This window comes from Toxotes jaculatrix, chromosome 9 (genome assembly GCF_017976425.1).
Source record: "Toxotes jaculatrix isolate fToxJac2 chromosome 9, fToxJac2.pri, whole genome shotgun sequence".
Taxonomy (NCBI): domain Eukaryota; kingdom Metazoa; phylum Chordata; class Actinopteri; family Toxotidae; genus Toxotes; species Toxotes jaculatrix.
The window spans coordinates 24825078-24837257 of NC_054402.1; the positions used below are offsets into that span (position 1 = coordinate 24825078).

At 44.6% G+C, this 12180-nt stretch overlaps 1 long non-coding RNA gene across 3 annotated transcripts in view; it reads right to left on the reverse strand.

Moving 5' to 3' along the window:
• The window catches only part of LOC121187776, a 99115-nt gene extending 87419 nt beyond the window's left edge, over positions 1–11696 (reverse strand). For all 3 annotated transcript variants that reach the window (XR_005894627.1, XR_005894626.1, XR_005894625.1), the window contains exon 1: positions 11377–11696. This is a non-coding gene — a long non-coding RNA (uncharacterized LOC121187776). The remainder of the gene's footprint in view (positions 1–11376) is intronic.
• Positions 11697–12180: the final 484 nt, after the last annotated feature.

Consider the following 12180-nt stretch of genomic DNA (forward strand, 5'->3'; position numbering starts at 1 on the left):
TCCAGCACCCCCTGTTGCACCGGAGGAGCCCATGCAGTTGGGTCAGACCAGGCTTACACCAGAAGAACGACAGCGCCGCTTTCGGGAGGGGCGGTGCATCTACTGTGCGCAACGGGGGCACATCTTGGCTACCTGCCCAGTAAAAGACCGGGCTCATCAGTGAGGGAGAGGGCACTGGTGAGCCGAACCACATTCCCTTTCTGTCCCTCTCGTCCTTTGCCGCAAGTCACTCTCACCTCTCCATTCCTCTCTCTCAAGCAGGCAGTGTTGGTGGTATTCGGGGTCGGATGCAGACTTTATGGACTACAACCTGGCAGAGAGACTGGGGCTGTCCACTTCTCCACTCTCTACTCCCTTGGAAGCCAGTGCCCTGGATGGTCGTCTACTCTGCCGGGTAACCCATATCACCCAACTGATTTCTTTAACCTTCCCCGACCACCACACAAAGACCATAAGCTTCCATTTATTCCGAGCACCACAATACCCTTTAATTTTTGGTTACTCTTGGCTGCGGAAACACAACCCACTCATTGACAGGACTAAGGGTGCTGTTGTTTCTTGGGGGGAGAACTGTCAAAAGAATTGTTTCCCCAGTGAGAAGACTGCCTCGTCTTGTGAGCTCCTATACACTCAGGTTCCTCAAAGCCCCACAGAGACAGACTTTCCTGTGCCCTCAGACCTGAAGGAGGTCTTTAGCAAGACCAAGGCTATTTCCCTCCCTCCTCATCGCCCCTATGACTGTGCTATTGACCTCCTCCCTGGAACCTCCCCTCCCAAGGGACGTCTCTACTCCTTGTCAGGACCAGAACAGCAGGCTATGAAGGAGTACATTGATTCTTCACTAGCTGCTGGAATCATTCGGCCTTCCTCCTCCCCGGCTGGAGCTGGATTTTTCTTCGTGGATAAGAAGGACAAGACTCTTCGGCCCTGCATTGACTACCGTGGACTTAATGACATAACCATAAAGAACAGGTACCCCCTTCCTCTTATTTCCTCAGCTTTTGACCTGTTAAGAGGAGCCAAGGTTTTTACCAAGTTAGACCTACGAAATGCTTATCACCTAGTAAGGATTAAGGAGGGGGATGAGTGGAAAACCGCTTTCAACACCCCTAGTGGACATTATGAGTACTTGGTAATGCCATTTGGATTGACAAATGCCCCAGCTGTCTTTCAGGCTTTGGTAAACGACGTTCTCAGGGAAATGTTGAACCTATTTGTCTTCGTTTATCTGGACAACATCCTCATCTTCTCCCCGGAAAAGGAGACTTATGTGCAGCATGTCCGGGAGGTCCTCCAGCGTCTTTTGGACCACCAGCTGTACATTAAGGCGGAGAATTGTGAATTCCACGTTCCTAAGGTGTCCTTCCTGGGGTTCATCATCTCAGAGGGGGAGATTCAGATGGATCCTGCAAAGGTCAGCGCAGTCTCAGATTGGCCTACACCCTCAAATAGAAAACAGGTTCAGCATTTTCTTGGCTTTGCCAACTTCTACAGAAAGTTCATCAGAAACTTCAGTGTGGTGGCAGCTCCCCTGCATGAACTAATCTCTCCCAAAATTAAGTTTCTGTGGTCTCCCAAAGCAGATGAAGCTTTTAGGAGACTCAAAGAGAACTTCACCTCTGCCCCAGTGCTGACCCTCCCAGATCCTAAGCTCCAGTTTGTGGTCGAGGTGGATGCCTCTGATGTTGGTATTGGAGCCGTTCTCTCTCAAAGTCAGTCAAAGATAACCGAGTTCACCCATGTGCATTCTTGTCTCGCAAACTGTCCTCCTCAGAGAGAAATTATGATGTCGGGGATCGGGAGCTGCTTGCCATCAAGGTAGCCTTGGAGGAATGGAGACATTGGCTGGAGGGGGCAGAGCAACCATTCTTAGTGTGGACAGACCACAAGAACCTGGAGTACATTCGCACAGCCAAGAGACTGAATGCTCGTCAAGCCAGGTGGGCGTTGTTCTTCAATAGATTCCAGTTCACCCTATCTTATCGCCCCGGGTCAAAGAACACCGAGCCAGATGCCCTGTCTAGCATTTTTGACCCAGACCCTGACCCTAAGGTGCCCACTACTATTTTGCCTCTCCCATGTGTGGTTGGGGCTGTTACTTGGGCGATAGAGAGTCAGGTTAGAGATGCCTTACAGACTGTCCAAGTACCGGACGGGTGCCCCCCGAACCGGTTGTTTGTTCCCTCCAACCTTCGTTCACAGGTTATCCACTGGGCACACACCTCTCTTCTATCCTGTCACCCTGGCACCAAGCAAACGATGTTTGTTATCCAGCAACGGTTCTGGTGGCCCTCTATGGAAAAGGAGGTGAAAGAGTATGTTTCAGCTTGTCCCATATGTTCCAGCAACAAAACCTCCAGACACCCCATGGCAGGTCTCCTGTGTCCTCTCCCAGTGCCAAATTGTCCCTGGTCCCACGTTTCCATGGATTTTGTTACCGGACTTCCCTTCTCTGAAGGTAACACTACTATACTCACCGTGGTTGACAGGTTTTCTAAGATGGTTCATTCCTCTGCCTAAGCTCCCCTCTGCCAATGAAACGACAGAGGCAGTACTTTGCCATGTTTTTCATCTTCATGGTTTCCCCAGGGATGTGGTTTCTGACCAAGGACCCCAGTTCATCTCTAAGTTCTGGAGGGAGTTCTGCTCATTGCTAGGAGCCTCGGTCAGTCTCTCCTCTGGCTCAGGCCAGAGGTGGATGCTCAGGCATCCACAAACCAATGGACAGTCTCAACCAGGAGCTTGAGACGGTCCTGCGCTGCCTCACTTCCCAGAACCCTTCATCGTGGAGTAAGCAGTTGATTTGGGTTGAGTATGCTCACAACACCTTACTTTGCTCCTCCACTGGTTTATCTCCGTTTCAGTGTGTCTATGGGTACCAACCCCCTCTGTTCCCATCCCTGGAGAAAGAAATCAAGGTGCCCTCTGCTTGGGCCTTGATTCGCCGGTGTAGGCGCACCTGTACCCGGGCCCGACAAGTTCTGTTGCGGAACTCTGAGCGCTACAAGAAAGCTGCTGATCGCCGGCAGAACACCCACTCCAGCCTACAGACCCGGCCATCGAGTTTGGCTGTCTACCTGTGACCTCCCACTGAGAGTAGAATCCCGTAAGTTGGCACCTCGCTTTATTGGCCCCTTTCCAGTCTCCAAAGTCATTAACCCCCTGGCCGTCAGACTTAAGCTCCCCAGGTCCATGAGAATACACCCCACCTTTCATGTCAGCCGTATCAAGCCTGCTCTGGAGAGCCCACTGGTTCCCGCCTCCAAGCCCCCTCCCCCTCCCCAAATAATTGATGGAGAACCAGCCTACGCAGTTCGGCGGCTATTAGCGGTGCAACGTCGGGGCCGGGGGTGCCAGTATCTGGTGGACTGGGAGGGATATGGCCCAGAAGAGAGGTCTTGGGTCTCTGCAAGCAACATTCTGGATCCTGCTCTCATTCGTGATTTTCACAGGGACCATCCTGAAGAGCCTGGGCCGTCTGGAGTCGGCTGTGGAGGAGGGGTACTGTCACATCCAGCTCCTGAGTCAGGTCCTGTTTGTCTGTTTGTTCCCTGTTACCAGTTTAGTTAGTTTCCTGTTTTATTTTGAAATTACTAACCCCTTTGTCTTTTTTGTAGATTCACTTCCTGTCCTCCTTTGTTTCCCGCCTCAGTGATTACCTGTCCCACCCCTAATGTGCTGCACCTATGTCTAATTGTTTCCCCGCCTCCTAGTGTATTTAAGTCTTGGTCTCTCCTTTGTTCTCTGCCAGATCGTCTTTGTCTGTATAGAGCATTCCAGCATTTGTTCCTTGAGTTACTCCCTGTGTGATTTGACCTGGTTTGTTCTCCTTGCAGTTTTTGCCTTTGCCTGATGATTTTGATACCTCTGCCTGATTTTGGACTGCCATTCTGTGTACCGACCCTGTTTGGATTAAAGACCAGTATTGCCTCTTATTCCTGTGTACTCGAGCCGTGCATTTGAGTCCCTGTCTGAGCCCTCCCTCCTTGACACAATGCACATTCTCACTTTGAATGGTTTAGACTATGTTAATATGTGGTGTGTCACACACTTTGCCAGACCCACATGCTGCTCTTTGTTCTGGAGTGATGGCGTATATTCTCAAAGCATGAACTTCATCATTGCTTTAAAATCTCTTGCACTGGTTCAATAAGGAACATAGATTCTTAGAGTTGGTGCGGATGATGACAGAAACTGAATCGGGGCTCTCTGGATTTGGGCGTAGTAGAACCAACATAGAGACCTTTCCATCTCACTTGAAGTTAGTGGGGAGCCTCAGGTCAACTGGTACATAACCATTGTATAGATAGTTGGAGTCAGTCAGACCTGATATAGCAAAATCTGTAAATGGGAGAAGGGTTATGTTGGAGAGGTAGCACACCAGCTGTCAAATCTGATGGTGATTCTGGAGCCACTACCTAAATGTGCTCTGCATGGTTGTCCTTCCACTTTTACATCGGCCATCACTGACAGGACATCCAGCCCTTATAGTATGCAACCAAGCTGAGGGGTGTGGACTGAACTTTTTCCAACAGAGTCAAGCTCCCTGGACTCAGAAAACCAAATACTTCTTAAACAGGGAAAAATCAAAAATACTGAAGTGGGACAAATCCCACCGGTGCCTCCATTTTTGTGTAGTGCTCTCTACACTCTGTCCTACAGGTAGTGCCCTGAGTTTGGAAACTTAATTCCTTCATGTAGTTTAATTGAACTCTTATTCCCACTTCAAGAGTGCAGCTTAGGCTGAATGAACCAACAACTATTTCCTCCCCATTGGCTTCATTACGTTTATCTCAGTATCTAACAGAAATCCTAACTAAGTCCCCACCCCCAAAAAAAATAGATATATCAATGAAAGATATTTATAACGATAATTAGCTAAAGGTTTGCAAAAAAACTAACAGCAAACCAATAAAATGGCAGTCAAATGACCTTTGACATAATTATACACACAATTAAAATAGCTATTATCCACTAATTCACGCAACAAATCTTAATTTTCCTTTAACCTTCATGTTTTACTGTTAATGTCACATCTTAAAGTACCCTTCATGTGCCTTTTGTTAACAGTAAGCCAAATAAAATACCTAAAAAAAATTTAATTCATTTCTATAGCACCTTCAAATTGCACTTTGCCTCCTGCTGCAGGTCTGGTCAATGCTGGGGGAATGTGGTGGTCATGAACAATACATGCCTTTTGCTCTACTCACAACAGCAGTCAGTGTCCTAATGTTGCATACTGTGATGAAATGGAGTGGCAGCAGGCTGATTCATATTAATTTGCCCTCGGGGCTACATTTATTTCTGAAATCAGTGTATCATTTCAGAGTAAGTATCACTAAGTCAGTGAAGTTATAAGGACAGGGACTTTTAGGGAAAAAAACAATTTTTATGAAAATATGAATTAAATTAAGTGGTTTGCTTTATGTTACAGACTGCCTGGAGGCCACATAAGATGCTGGGAAACAGAGTAAATTGGAAAAAAAAAGAATGTATAGATTTGAATATATGAATATATTCAGCAGTCGACACTGAGGCAAACTTTTTCTGCTGTTTCATTTCGTACAAGGCAAAGTCATTTAGGCAGCACAGTGAGTGATCAGAGGCAGAGCGGGCGGCCAGACACAGCCCTGCCTCTCCCCTCCCTCCCACTGCATCAGAGCCTGTGGTCATTATTGCCCTCCAGACTGCTTTTATCATCTCTATAAATCTCTGCTGGCTCAGATACAGAGTAATGAGGAGACCTGCGAGGCTGTCAACCTGCACCTCTCACCCCTGTCGAGAGAGAACAGAGGGGCATGAAATTGGTGGAGGGAAAGCTGGAGAGAGACAGGCAGAGATGTAGAGGGTTAAAAAGAGAGACACAGAAAGATTATACACCCACCCTACAACATTCAACATACTTCTAGTCTTTAGTAATTTGTACCCTCAATTACTTGATTAGTTCCTTGAAATTAAAATATTTATGCTCTCAGATGACTAAACTGTGCTGTTAAATTACTTAATTGATTCCCTTACTTGAATTGATTGACGTTTTATTTCATTTGTTCCCTCCACATGGTTGCAGCGGACTGTGTGTACTGTACATGTACTTCAGATTTTGGCTGTTAAACACAATGTTGTCCTGTTATCTTATAAGCATTTTATAGCATAAATAAAAGCTTTTTTATGATGAGACCATTGCCATGGACATCAGTTCATAAAAACTCAGTTCCGTAGCACTTCATTGCAACAAATGCACAAAAAGAACATGGGCTAAATACTGTACATTGGACAATGGTTGAGGGTCAAGTTCTGCCCTGGGCCCCCAGAAAGACTTGTGCCAGCCCTGCTGATAGTGACTCTAAGTCCTCTTTAAGTATTTTTAGTATTTTTTTTTCCTTTGTTTTTTTTAACGCCTGCTTCCTGCTGCACAGGCCCATTCCACCTAATCTTAATCGCTGTACAAAAACATTCTTGGAGAGTGATGTTGTGAGATGTGATAATAATCTATGTCCCAAAAAACCTGTCTCCCCTGTCAAAATCCCTTTAAGGATGTACTCATACTGTCCTTTTATAGTGTAACATGTGATTTTGTTATAGGAACCACACACCGACAGCTGCTGGCTGGTACAACTGCTCGGGGGAAAAGTAACAAACAGCTCCAGAGAGACAGACCAGCGCTGACCTCTGTGACACAAGGTTTATGTGCGTATATGTGAGCGAGCTAGAGAGAGAGAGAGAGAGAGAGCGAGAGAGAGAGAGAGAGACACACACACACACTGTGTAAGCCAGCTGAACTCCTCTGCCTCTCCACCCTGAGCGCCATGTCTGATGTCAGACAGACGAACCTTGCATCACTGCTGACGCCGGTGCAGGCGGTAAACCGTCCACAGTCTCTGACAGCTGATACATAGCGTGGACTGTGACCCGAGCTGAACCTCACAACAACAGCCCCGTCATCCAGCGTCAGCCCGGCACTTCCTCCGGTCCGGTCTCATGCCCTCCCACTCTTGTCAGGAGCTGTCTCCAAACCGCCCACACTCGGTTATGTAAGGGGATAATCCTCTGTAGTCGTTAAAATGATGCACGGCACTGGAGGTATACGGGCACATAACTATTTGATGCCTATGGTGAAATCAGTGCATTAATGTTTGATAATCGTAATACCTCGCTGCAGATTATACCTCCATACATAAAACTCCTCTTTGTAACATAACCCCCCCACACACCCTGGACTGTTATCTGAAAATGCAGAAGAATATTTGAGGAGCTGCAGCTTCTCTGACACTTTAATGACCCCAGCTTCTCCAGACTCCCCGGCTCTTTCTCAGACATCTCAATCACCTTCCTCTCTGCTGAAAGAAAAAAAAAAAAAACTCATTTCACATGAACACTTGCTGTGTGGCTCCTCCAACAAAAACAAAATGGCAGCCTCTCCATCATCCAGCAAACCATAAGCTTCCCTTTATTTCCCTCCCTCATTAAACTCTGAATAACTCAGCAGAGAGGCAGAAAGAAGAGAGAGAAAAGTGATTGAATTCTGGTGAAGGAATAAAAGCCCCTTGAGGTTGCCATTTTGAATGTGTGCCATGTTGAACAGGCCTGATCCCGAGATCTCAGAGACAATGGCGCACGGAAGAATAGTCTATAGACAGAGCTCCAGACCAGCTGACCCACTGTAGATAATGTACCATGGATGTTGTGTCATTTGTACTGAGGGGCTGGAGTCATGATGATGACCCATCGCAACCTCAGAGGGAAGTGGGCAGAGGCAGAGGAAGGAGCTGTGAAAGGGAGGTCAGAGGGAAATCGTGGCACCAGACTTGATATCTCTATTCAAAAGGTGGACTGACAACCTGGTCGCACTGAATGCAGTCCAATTATTTCAATACAGCAGCAATCCTGGGAAAGAGGACGCAAGAAAAGAAAAATGGGTTTGACATTCAGTCGGGTAGGCCGAGGGAGGTAACAAGTTCACAGCCCTTTCAGAAAACATGGCTGCCTGCTGTGTGATGGATCACGGAGCCTCAGATGGGCCGTCAGGGGTGGGGACTCAGCGAAGAACGCATGGAAAGCCAGTCTCCCAGGAAGAGGGGAGTCATCCTGACAGTTAAACAAATGAACTCCTGATGGTTGGGATATAAGCAGCTCCAACAGCTTTCGGCGCTTCCCCCATATGGAGCCACAAGACTGATGCTTCTGACAAGCACGCCTGTGCCCACCACAAAGACTGATTCATTACATTTTTGTGTATTTATTCTTAAAATAGAGGTCAGGAAAAATGTCCTGAATGATGCTTGCAAATGAATGCAGCTGAATTGAAAAGGTGATTACTGAAAAAAAAAAAAGAAAGAAACGTGGAGACCTCACAATAGTGGACCTCAACTGTAGCTGACAGATCCTTTTATTAAACCAAATAAGTGGAGGCTTTTCACTTTAAAGAGGTGCTCCAGCAATTTAATGTTGGGCTTCCAGAAAGGCAGTGGTCAAATTAAAGCAGCAGAGGTTGAGATATATCCTGACTTCAGACATCATCTTTGATTAGACTTTTTATCTAATTTTTATCTAAAGCCTTTTCTAATTTCATGTTTGTCATGCAGATTTCTTTCACAAAATTTGAAGATAACCCTGATGACATCAGAGAGGTTGTTTTTACTTCAGGAAGCTCCTCCAAAGCCACAGAAAACACCACACAACTGTTATACAAATGATTTTTACAAGCTGAATAGGACAAACCGTGACACTGCATGTGTAAAAATCGGTGCTCCTTTAAATGTTGTGATATGAAAAAAAATCCATAATTCTTTACTGCAGAGGCCGAATTGTGATGTGCTTGTTTTAGTAAGTCTGGAACTACGTGAATAAAAAAATGAATCCTTTTTCAAAAATGAAATAAGTCTGAATTTAATCTCTAAAACAAATCTCTCTCACACACACACACACACACACAGGTAGAGGGTGCAGACTCTTACTTCCAAGCTGAAGACTAAACTTTTAAACTCACATCACACTTCATTATTATTTCTATTGAACATTTGTGATGAACAATGTAAGCAGATGAAAATGTGCTCTCTCGTACTTACTTATTACTGGTACTACTGTACTTACTGTTATTTACTGTGTCAAAAAGTAATGAGAAAAAAGTATAAGACATCAGAAATAATGGAACATACTGAAGAACATCAAATTCTGACAAATGACATTACATTTCTAACAAGAACTTCTTCATGACAAGTGTAGGATATTTTGTTAAAGTGTGCCCAGTAAATCATTACAGAATAAATATGTTGTGAAATTCACCTAAACACCTAAACCACCAAGACAGAGCCTTTTCTTGCCACAGAGACCTTAACAGTAGTAGTACTAGTAGTAGAGGGGCTTTCATAAAGTGGTAACACTAAAGGTAAAAATGAAGTCCAGTCCATCCTTAAAATGTTAGAGGTAGTGTGCACAAGTGCATGAAACTGGGAAACTGTGGGAAACCCCCACTGTCACGATGACAAGCGTGACGATCAAGCAGAGAGGGTCAGCTACAGTATGTCTGGTATGCCAGAGATGACGACAACAGCCATCACTACTGTAAACATATGAAAGTACGGCCTATCCCGGAAAAACGCAGGAGGAGGAGGCAGGAATGTAATGCTGACAAAACATTTATCCTTTTTATCTCTGCAAATTCAACAAGTAAAACTATCTGTATATTACTGGTTGGCCACCATTTATATATTGAAAGTACATTTATGTGTGAGATATATCTTTAAAGTCAGCTTAATCAGAATTTGTAAATTAATGGAATTTGAAACTATTCAATTCTATTTCTATTCAAAACTATTCTATCAGTTAATAATTTGAATAATTTTTCAGGCGAACCCACCAAGAATTCTTTGGTTCCACGTTCTCAGAATCTGCTGCTGCTCTTTGTCATTTTTTTTTTACTGTAAAATAAATTTCTCTGAGTTTCGTACAGTTCATATTATATGAATAAAAAAAATAAATAAATGAAACCTGTCTATTTTAATACATCATAGGTTTCAGGGAATTATAATGGGTATTTTTTGTAATTTTCTGATTTAAAAAAAAAAAAAAAAAACATTAACGAAGAAAATCAGCAGATTAATCAGAATAGAAATATTAGAATTATTGGTAAATGCAACTCTAGCTCAGCACTGATTGTCACGGTAACAGTGGGGAAAGAAATATCTGACAAAGTATATCACATACATACACACACGCACAAACGCACAAAACAAAATTGAATAACTCTTGATAATAAAATAATAATAATAATAATACAAAATAAACCCTTCACTCCCTTGTAGTGTCATAGTATCTGTGGTGTGTCCCACTTCCACAGCCCAGGAATAATAAACCTGTCAACAACGAGTCTCCTGGGAGGCTACTGCTGACACTTAGTTGTCAGTGGCAAGGCATGCTGGGATAGCTAATGGGACAGGCCCTCAGGGCGGCCTCAGATGGAGGACAGGTGAGCTTTCTGACAGGTTTAATATAAAATAAATAGTCATCAATAATAATCTGACTGCCTTTGTTGACTTTGTTAAAATCACAACTGGCATCTGCTGTAAAAACCGCACTAATGTTGTTACTGCATGATTGTAAATCTGCTGATTAAAAAAAAAAAACAATAACACTAATAGATTGCAGAGATTTAAGTTTAAAGCCAAGGCTCCATAAATGTACGGCAATAAACCTCAAACTGAAACACAGTTTACAGCATGATATTGAAAATATAAAGAACGTATGAAACCAAATGAGTGGACATCCTCACTCCTCCAACTCATCATGTTCCCATCAGAGCGATTTCATCCACAGCCCATTTTCTGTGCACATACTAGAAAGAAGTTCTGTGACAAATGCATCCAAAAACTCTCTTCACAAAACTTGAAATTTAATCATGTCTTTGTACCTCCACACACCCCACCCGCCCCCACCACCACACACACACGTGAGTGAGAGTGAACGACCAGCCTACGGTACGTCTCCATGATTTCTCCCTGATCGTTACCACGTGTCTGCATTCATCGAGCTCGTCCTCCCTCAACACATGTACGCACATGAGCATCTGAGCGGATCAGCTAAACAGTTTCCATATGTAGCGCTGAAGGGAGCAGCTGGAGTTTCAGTACTTTCACTCCGCTGTATGGGTGACAACAGTCGGATGGTGCTGAGAGCAGATGATGTACAGCGTGTCATTCAGTGTGTCAGTCAGTCTTGTTACACAATCCCCCACCAGTACACACACTATTTTTGTTAAATTCAGAAAACAAGCAGAAGCAAAGCACAATGTACACTAACTAAGCAGGAGTTTGGAGGCAGAAAAACGTGAAAGTAAAAGGAAAAGAGGGAGCAGTTGTTTGGTCTTTCCTGGGCACTGACCTGGACAGAATAGCAAACACAGCGCCGGTCAGCCTCTCATCTTGCTTCTCTTCTCAGATTTCGCACTCCAGCTCCCTCCTGACTGCCTTTTGAAGTTGGTCCCTCCGCTATTTCTGAGGTAGAAGTCGTTGGCAGAGGCGAGAATGAGGGAGAGGAAGAGGGAGATGGGGGTGAAGTCTGTCTCTCTCTCTCCTCCTCCTCTTCTTATTTTCTTTACTTCCCCTTGTATTTTTCACTAGCTGAAATCTGCACCTCCTCTTGCTCTTCCATAGCAAAAAACACACTCAGTGCTGAGAGAGGACAAGGAAAAGAACATTGAGAGAGAGAGAGAGAGAGAGAGAGAGAGAGAGAGAGAGAGAAAGGGAGAGAGAGAGAGAGAGAGACAGAGAGAGAGAGGGAGAGAGAGAGAGAGAGAGAGGGAGCAGCAACAAAAGTCTGCTCAGTCACCTTGTCTCCCTCCTGTTCAAATTTAGAGGCTGGATTTCAGGCTGCAAGGCAAACTCTACTGGGCATGCCCACAACTGTGAGGCACACTTTGTAATGAACACTCACTTCCTCTCTTGTTCTTGTGTTCTCCCTCCCTACCTCCCTCCCTCCCTTACAGGTCTCAGTACAGCAGGGATCAAGAATGCTGCTCGGACCTAAGTTCACTTGGCTCCAAGGAGCACTGTGTGAAAACAAAAAAAAATAAATAAATAAAAAATAAAAACAGAACAATTCTGTTCCAATCCCAAACTGCCACAAATACCAATATTACTGGTTTGCAGCAGGATTTCCAACTCAAGCAATTCCAATTCATTGGAT